The sequence below is a fragment of the Lygodium microphyllum genome, chromosome 17, assembly GCF_053477565.2.
Source record: "Lygodium microphyllum isolate KBCC chromosome 17, Lygodium_microphyllum_v1.1.10, whole genome shotgun sequence".
Classification (NCBI taxonomy): Eukaryota; Viridiplantae; Streptophyta; class Polypodiopsida; order Schizaeales; family Lygodiaceae; genus Lygodium; species Lygodium microphyllum.
The window spans coordinates 32,640,729-32,649,495 of NC_141151.1; the positions used below are offsets into that span (position 1 = coordinate 32,640,729).

General features: G+C 41.0%; 1 long non-coding RNA gene across 1 annotated transcript; it reads left to right on the forward strand.

Moving 5' to 3' along the window:
* Nucleotides 1-740: 740 nt before the first annotated feature.
* Nucleotides 741-1,224, forward strand: LOC148021764 (uncharacterized). Its single transcript, XR_015694331.1, has 3 exons — nt 741-818; nt 923-964; nt 1,042-1,224. It is a non-coding gene; the product is annotated as an uncharacterized LOC148021764 (long non-coding RNA).
* The last annotated feature ends 7,543 nt before the right edge of the window (nt 1,225-8,767 follow it).

The following is an 8,767-nucleotide window of genomic DNA, read 5'->3' on the forward strand; positions in this document are numbered from 1 at the left end:
AATATTCTTGAAAGTATTTTCATATGATGCACCACAACTGTACTTTTACAAAGATATAGATGTAACTAAATCAATGACTTTTTGGAGGATGTGTTGGAAAACAAGTAGTATGAGAACAAGTAGTAATGAGAAGTCTTTCCTCTATCATGTAATAATTAGCTTTAAAGTACCTCAAGTGAATAAACATAATGTAACAAAACACATGAAATATTGGTGGACTATATCAAAATAATGTAAAGAAACACATGAAATATTGGTGGGCTATATTAAATAATGTAAATAAATACTCATAATATCAAGGTCATCTACTATTGTTTGGATGTTTCATGAAACTTTCTTTTACATACTAAATTATTATGCATTTTTGTAACAAAATTGTGAAATGGAAAGGTTTGCAAGCCTAGTCATGCACCTAATGCCTTGTAAACACCTTGATTTGATTTAAAGAACTTTTGTAAGCTCTATGTAGACCAATAGACTAATAGATTAATGTTTGATGTGCAACAAGAAGTGATGATGGTAATAAGAAAGATGGAGCATATACAAAAAGAGAGAAGGTTATAATTGATTCAAATTTTAATTTTACATCGTCTCTTAGTCTACATGAAAGTTGCGTTATATTGGAGTTTGAATTTTTACATTGGAATCTCTCTCTCTCTCCCTCCCTCCCTCCCCCTCTCTCTCTCTCTCTCTCTCTCTCTCTCTCTCTCTCTCTCTAGGCATTTCAAGGGTAATGACTTACTTCACTTACTATTGTGGAAGTTGGTCAGTTGGAGAAGAAAATATGCAAAGGACTAAGAAACATTGATGTCTTCAAGGTAACACACCAACACTCTTAATGAGAATAAGATTTTATGAACTCAATTGTAAGGAAAGTTTTCCAATATTTAAGGCATTATGTATATGCTTTTGTCATTTTTAGGATAAGGTTGCAATGGAGCAATTACAAATCCTTACAAGAAAGGTAAGAAAATAAGCATTGGATTAGATAACATACTTTTTATACGCATTATTTGTATGAAGCCCTTTATTTTTTTGTAGAGTCAAGCAATGGAAAAGAAGAACAATGAAATAAGGCAACAGGTTTGGTCTATAAAACAATTCAATGTACATCTTGTTTATATAATCTTATGTTTAACATCTAAAATATTCTATTTTGTGTTTTTGACCATATTACAAAGATCCACTATCGTATTTGTAATGACTAGAATTAAAATACTTGTCCTTGCCCTTGATATTTTTGAAAAAAGGATTCAATATATTACTAAGCTCATGTAAGCTATCAAAAAATTAAACCAAGGCTTCTTTTTTGTCATAAATAGTGTATTTGCATTTCAAGAAGCTGTCTTGTAGAGATACCAAAATCTATCATATTATATTAGCTCTCTTTGAAATATTTTAGGATTTCATACTCTAGTTTTATCATATCATGAAATGTCATTATCATTGTATTCATATTGCAGATACAAGACCTTTCTCAATGTCCTTTCGACTTTGACTTAAACTCCACTATTGGAGGAGAGAATCATTAACACAAGGGAATTTGGTCATTGAAATATCAATAGAGTAGATATAAGAACTAGTTTTATAACATGTAAAAAAAATCAATGCATCATTTGATAATAAGCATGTGGTTATATAGTGTAATATGACAATCAAACACTTTCCTTTTGTAACGTGTCCCCTAGCATGGTCCAGGACACGTTTAGCAGTCCATCAGAAAGGATATCTAGAAAGCTCCACCCGGCACTCCCATGGAATGTTACGGGGTTTGCGATCTAGGGCTTCCTGCGTCTGCCACGTAGCAGAAGTATTCTGGTCGTTCCCACTTAGGATCGACTGGAATTTGGGTTTCCTGATTGGTCATTTCCTAATAACTAGCGTCGGACCCAAGCGAACTACTTTGCGTAGAAACGCCAGGTCCGAAGTAGATTCACGCCACACTTGGTTCAAAGAGAATGGGAAACGAGAGGGATGCAAAGCTCAACCTCTCTACCATAAGGCATAGTCCCATTCCGTTCCCCTAAAACAACGTAAATCGGGTAAGACATAACTCTAGGTCATCGCTTTCGTTGTTCGTGTCCTTTGACGATCATCCCGCTGTTCTTCGAGATTTGAGAAAAGTTCCCGGCCAACCGGGACCACCCAACCGTAGGACGGACCCATCGCCCATCCTCCGCACTTTCCTCGGTTTGTTTTAGTTAGGTAATTATCTAACACGTTAGTTGGACATGTAACAATCAGCTTCTTTAATTAAACCGTTAAGCATTGGTTCCTTCACGTAATCTTATCATGTGACATAGAAAAACAATATCAAACAAGTTCTTTATTAACATATCATCATATTTATCTTTGAAATACAAGGAGTTCTGCCCGTAGGCTTGTCCATAATTTGCCTGAAGGCTATCTAGTAATCAACAAGGATCACTATTCCAAGCTTCCGCCCGTAGACTAGTATGCGGGCCTCGAGATCCAATCTCGAGTCACGTTAGCCTCTTGTGCAGGACCCGGAAGGCGAGGGATTTATGGCCAGAGCCCCTCCTGGCACCCAAGCATCCTCCTGCTCCAAGTAGAGCTCAACGGAGAGACCTCTCGCGGCGGGTTTGGTCCACATTCCCAGCGCGGTCAACAACCCCCTTGGTTAGGGTCAGGCAGACAGTTGGGATAACTGAAGCTGCCTCTCCCTTCAGGCCTTCAACCTGAAGTATAGATATTCATTTAATTTGTAATTCATAAATCAAACAGTGCTCTAAAATCTCTAGCAAGCACAAACATTTCCATTAATCGATCTTGTTGTTGGCAAACTGCTAAAGATGGAATCTCTCCTTTTGAATGCATCTAGCACTCGATCCGGGGTACCTTGCAGCTTGGCAAGATCCTTTATATTCTGGGTTAGGGCGTACCCTATTAACCCAACTTGGTCAACCCTAAAGTTCATTGGATACTTTAGTTTCCAATTTTTAACCTTCCTTATTTAGAAGGATATCAAAGAATACATCCTTTTGCAAGATAACTTGCATAAGGATCTGCCATCCTTTTTGAGGGTATTCAACCTTTCTTCTTGTGAATCAATCACAAGACCATATGACTTCGTACTTGCCGTGCAAGTCCTACATCGTACTATGCGATAATGAAGTTACAAAACAATCCGTTTCAATTTCTTGGATTTTTAATTCATCCTCAATGAATATTTCACAGCATAGGTATTTCTAAGTTTATATTAATTCGGTTAAATTTTAGAAGGTAATATTGAGATCACCTCGGCACGATTTGTTATCTATGTGACAATTGATTTTTCAGTCCTAAACTTTATTGCTTTGAGGTTAGGTAAATTCAATTAATCTTCCTTTTCCTTGCGAACAAAACTCATGCTAAATAAACAATCTTTTCCTTGCTAAGATATGCACTTAGCAATGATAACTTCCTAGAGTTTAAGGAACGTAAGAAACCTTTCATGAATTTCACCTTTTATAATGATTCATTGTAAAAAGAATAGGGGTTAATGGTGCAAGATGCAGTTTTTATACCTTCACGATTTAACCGAAATATACTACTATAGTGGGTAGATAATCTTGCTCGTAATTCATTTCAATGAATAATGCTATTTTAAGGAAAACTATGTTTTATACTTTATCCATTTTGCAAGTTCAATTAAACTAAATTCCTTCATCGTAAATAACTAGGACAAAATATATATTGTCCCTAACAATTCATCTTGCATGATTGAATTAAAACCGATATAAAACCAAGAAGGAAAAACCTGGTTTTGGGGTGAGATATCCACATGGATACCAGGAGATGACCCTCCCACAGCTACTCCTTGGACTTTCTTAGGCGGCATCGCAGTTGTAATCCTTTGAACGTGAAGGCAACTTTTACTCTCCTTTTCCGAGTTCAACCGTCACTTCAGTACTCTTCTTCTCTCTTTCAAGGCAAGGAGCCGTTAAAGAATTGATCACGAGAAGAGGGGTAATAAGACCTTTAAGGTCTTAGCTTCTTTGGGAGGGAAAGGTTTATAAAGCCTAAAAGAAAAGGCCCTATAGGGATTTATATGCGGGGGAAAATGGTGTGTGTGAGTGTGGTTTCAAAAAACATATGAAGGGTCTTGAAAGGGTATAAAAAGGGGGATCTTGAAGGGATTTCTGGACACGGGGTAAGTGCCAAACCAAGGGGACATGTGAAGGGTGAAAGGGGGAAAAAACACAAGAAGGGCTTATTAATTTAAGCACGGGGGGGGCGGGGAGGGGGGGGGGGGAGGGGGGGAGAACTTGTGGTTTTCAAGGCCAAGGGGAGTGGGGTTTTAATGGCCCCACGGGAAGGGTTTAAGGGTTTAAGATTGGGGGGGGGGGGGGGGGGTGAAAGGGTAAATGAAGGTATAGGAAGGGGGGCTTAAGGGTTTAAAAAACCGGGGGGGGGGGGGAAGTGAGTAAGAAGGGATATGAGGGGGGTGAAAGGGGGCTTAATTAGCCCCCCCTTAGGAAGCTTCTTCAAGGAAGCTTCCATAATCCACGTGGCAGGAGGGGGGGTAACTAGCCATCTGACGGCTACGAAGGCGGCGGCGGCGGCAAGAAATGGAGATGGCGATCACAGGGGGGGTAGTCTGCAAGCGGCGGCGCTGAGAGGGAAGAATGGCATCGAGGTGGCGTATCCCTCCCTTCCTCCACAGACTACAGGGCAGCAACGTTTGTCTGCCGTCCCTCCTCCTATAGACCATGGCCCTCCCTCAATTTTATAGGGGAGGGGAGGGAATCCTCCCCCCTCAACGTGTCAATGGGCATGTATTAATGCCCTTGGCAAGCTCTAGCAAGGAGCTTGCCTACTTACTCATCCCCCTCTTTCTCCAGCTCGATTGTCGGGTTGGAGGAGAGGGGAAAAGAAATTTTCTTTCATATCATAAAAAGGAATTATCTGTTCGGAATTGTTACATTCTCTCCCCCTTAGAGGAATCGAGATGTCCTCATGTCGAGATAAACTGGGGATATTGATGGTTGAGAGTACCTTCTTCTATCCAAGTGGCATCCTCTTTGGGATAATCTTTCCACTAGACAAGGCATTCTCTCAAGGTTCTGGATCTTAATTGTCTCTCCCTTACATCTAAGATCCTATCAGGCCTTAGTTCAAGGACTCCTTGACTAGGCATTACAATTTGTTGGTCATCAAGTACATGGTTAGCGTTGGGTACATATTTTTTCAATAGGCTAATATGGAATACATTGTGAACCTTTAGGTTCTCAGGGAGTTGCAATCTATAAGCATTGGGTCCTAGGGATTTGAGGATTTTGTACGGCCCACAATACCTTGGACTTAGCTTCTTGCAATCTCCTAGGGATAGAGAACTCTTTTTAGGGCGTACGCAAATGAAGACCATGTCTCCTTCTTCAAAGACTCTTTCTTGATGCTTCAAATCTGCGTATGCCTTCTGTCTATCCTTGGCCGCTTGGATGTCCTATCTTATTGACCTTATTTGATCATCCATGTCTTCCAACATATGCCTTGACGCTTCAACCCTTAGGGTTGGATCAGAGAAGTTTAGGGGACTTCGACAATCATGACCATACAATGCTTGGAAAGGGGTCATCTGAATGCTTTGCTGGTAAGAAGCATTGTAGGCAAATTCAACCAATGGCAAGTATTCAATCCACCTCTTCGGCTCTCGACAACAGTATGCCCTAAGCATATCCTCGATGACTTGATTTACTCGCTCTGTTTGGCCATCCGTTTGGGGATGGTAGGCGGTGCTAAAACAGAGTTGAGTCCCAATAGCTTCAAAGATAGCTCTCCAGAAGTGTGATGTGAAGAGAGAATCTCGATCACTAATGATTCTTCTGGGTAAACCATGTAGCTTGAATATCTCCTTGATAAACAATCTTGCAATGTCGGAGGCTTTATAGTTTGTCTTTACTGGAATAAGGTGTGCAACCTTGGTAAGCATGTCAACCACAACCATGATGGAGTTGTATCCTCCTTGGACTTGGGGTAAGCCTACAACAAAATCCATACTAATGAATTCCCACTTCATTTGAGGGATGTCAAGTGGTTGCAGTTTCCCTGGCATCATGACATGTTCGGCTTTGATACGTTGGCAAGACAAACACTCAGTGACATATTTGAGAACATCACCTTTGAGCCTCTCCCAATGGTAGCTCTTCCTAACTGCATTAAGAGTCTTAGCATAGCCAGGATGTCCTACGAAAGGGGAATCATGAGCTTCCCACATTATCTTTTGCTTAAGTGATTGGCTTGCTGATATACACAGCCTTGTTTTGTAGTAGACAAGTCCATTATCAATGGAAAATTCCTGATACTTAGCTTGCAACTTTTGATTCTGCTCCTTGGTAGAGATCTCCTTTAGCATTGTTTGGTAGGCCAAATCATGGCATGCTTCCTCTCTAGCTAGCTCAAGTATAGGGTTGTTTGGCATAGATACTTTTGTAGCTAGAAATCTGGCTGTTGATGGATTCTGCAAGATTAGGGAATTTACGAATGCCTTGCGACTAACTGCATCGGCAACCACATTCTCTTTCCCTGATCGGTACTTGATTTCAAAGTCATATTCCTCCAACACTTCAATCCACCAACGTTGCCTCATGTTGAGCTCGTTCTAGGTAAAGATCCATTTGAGACTCTTATGAACAGTTACTAGAGTAAACTTGTTACCCAACAAGTAGTGTCTCCAAAGCTTTAGAGCATGGATGACAGCTAGTAATTCCAGATCATGCGTAGCATAATTCCTTTCATGACTCTTCAATTTCCTTGAAGAGTATGCTACTGGATGACTTTCCTGCATAAGTACACACCCCAAGGCAAGAATGCTAGCATCAATTACTACCTCAAACTCCTTATTGAGGTCTGGAAGTTTTAGAATAGGTGCTAATACCAAACTTTGCTTCAATCTGTTGAAGCTATTTTGTTCGGGAGTTGACCATGTAATGGAAGTCTACTTCTTTAGTAAATCCATCAGAGGTGCTGCAATCAAAGCATAGTTTTTGATGAAGACCCTATACCATCCTGTCAATCCAAGAAAGCTGCGTATTTCTTTGACAGATACTGGTGTTGGCCATTCAAGCACATCTCTGACCTTGGCTGGGTCGATTGATATTCCTTCTGATGATACTATGAATCCCAGATATTCAATTTGATGCTTGAAGAACACACACTTCTTCATTTTAGCATACAGCTTATGAGACCTCATTGTCTCAAGGACAATCCGAAGTTGAGGTTCATGATCTTCTTCCTGTTTAGAATAGACTAAAGTGTCATCGAAGAAGACAAGCACGAAATCATCAAGATATGGCCTAAAGATATCCTGCATTAATCAATTGAAGGTGGCAGGTGCATTCGTAAGCCCGAATGACATAACTAGGAACTCAAAGTACCCATATCTTGTATTGAAGGCCGTCTTTGGGATATCTCCTTATCTGATAGTAACCTGACCTGAGATCAATCTTGGAGAAGATCTTTGCACCCTGAAGACGATCAATAAGCTCATCTATTCTAGGTATAGGATACTTGTTCTTGACTGTTGATTGATTCAACCCTCGGTAATCAATACATAGTCGAAGTGTCCCATCTTTCTTTTTCTGGAATAGTACTAGAGCTCCCCATGGTGAATTGCTAGGCCGGATATAGCCCTGATCTAACAGTTGCTTGAGTTGTTCCTTCAGCTTAATTGCTTCTGGTATGGACATTCTATAAGGTCTTTTGGCAATTGGTGCAGCTCCAGGCACTAACCTAATCTCATGATCCACTTCTCTTTGAGGCGGAAGTTCGGTCAACTCTTTAGGGAATACGTCCGCGTATTCCTTTAGCCAAGAAGGTCCTTCATGAGACTCTTGCTTTTGATCTAACTTGTTGAGTTTGATCAAGTAAACAGGTAATCCTTTTCTGACTCCTTTTATGATCCGAGATACTTTGGCCAATTGGATTCTTGGCACTCCTGCCTCACCTTGAGTTGTGACTAATTCCCTTTCAGAGTTTTGAAAGGAAACTTGACCCTTTCCACAGTGAATGTGGGCGTCATTGGGCTTAAGCCAATCCATTCCGAGTAGACACCCATGGATACCTAAATTCATGACTCTGAATTTAACCGAAGTCTTCTTTCCTCCTAGAAAGAATTCCACCTTAGCATTTTGCGTAGTACAAGTAACCTCACGACCACTTGCCAATTCCACAAGCAGGGTAGGTGCTTCTACTGTGGCTATTCCTAATCTTTTTGCACATGTTGGTGAGATAAAGGAATGTGTACTGCCACAATCAATCACGGTCTTGAAACCTTTACCTTGATAGTCCGACGGTGTCTGAATCACCGAGAATTGGCGATTCGGCACTTTTTTGTGTAAAGCGGCATGGATTGTCACTCTTTCGAATTCTACTTCCATGGTCGGATCTTCTTCTTCCCCTTCTTTGCACATTTGCCTATTGGCAATGCAGGCGGTTCTTCCTCTTCCTCGGGTAGTGGCTCCTTGACCACGGCCTGTTCCTTGAAAAGGTGCTTGGTGATCCTTTAGGGTATACGTAGGTTGTGTCCTCTTCCACCTATGACCATGCTCTTGGGCATAACAAGGAGACTCCTATACATCTAGTGTATCCATGAGGGTGGTATCTCTCGGAGTAGCACCCATAGGGGTGGCACTTGTGGATGGTTGAGCAAAAGTTGGAGTCACTAGAGTAGATGGCCCCATAGGTGTGACAAATCCTACAGGTGATACACCTCCACCAAAACGACGAGATAGAGACACTTCATCAGTGTCTTCACAACACCCACCTG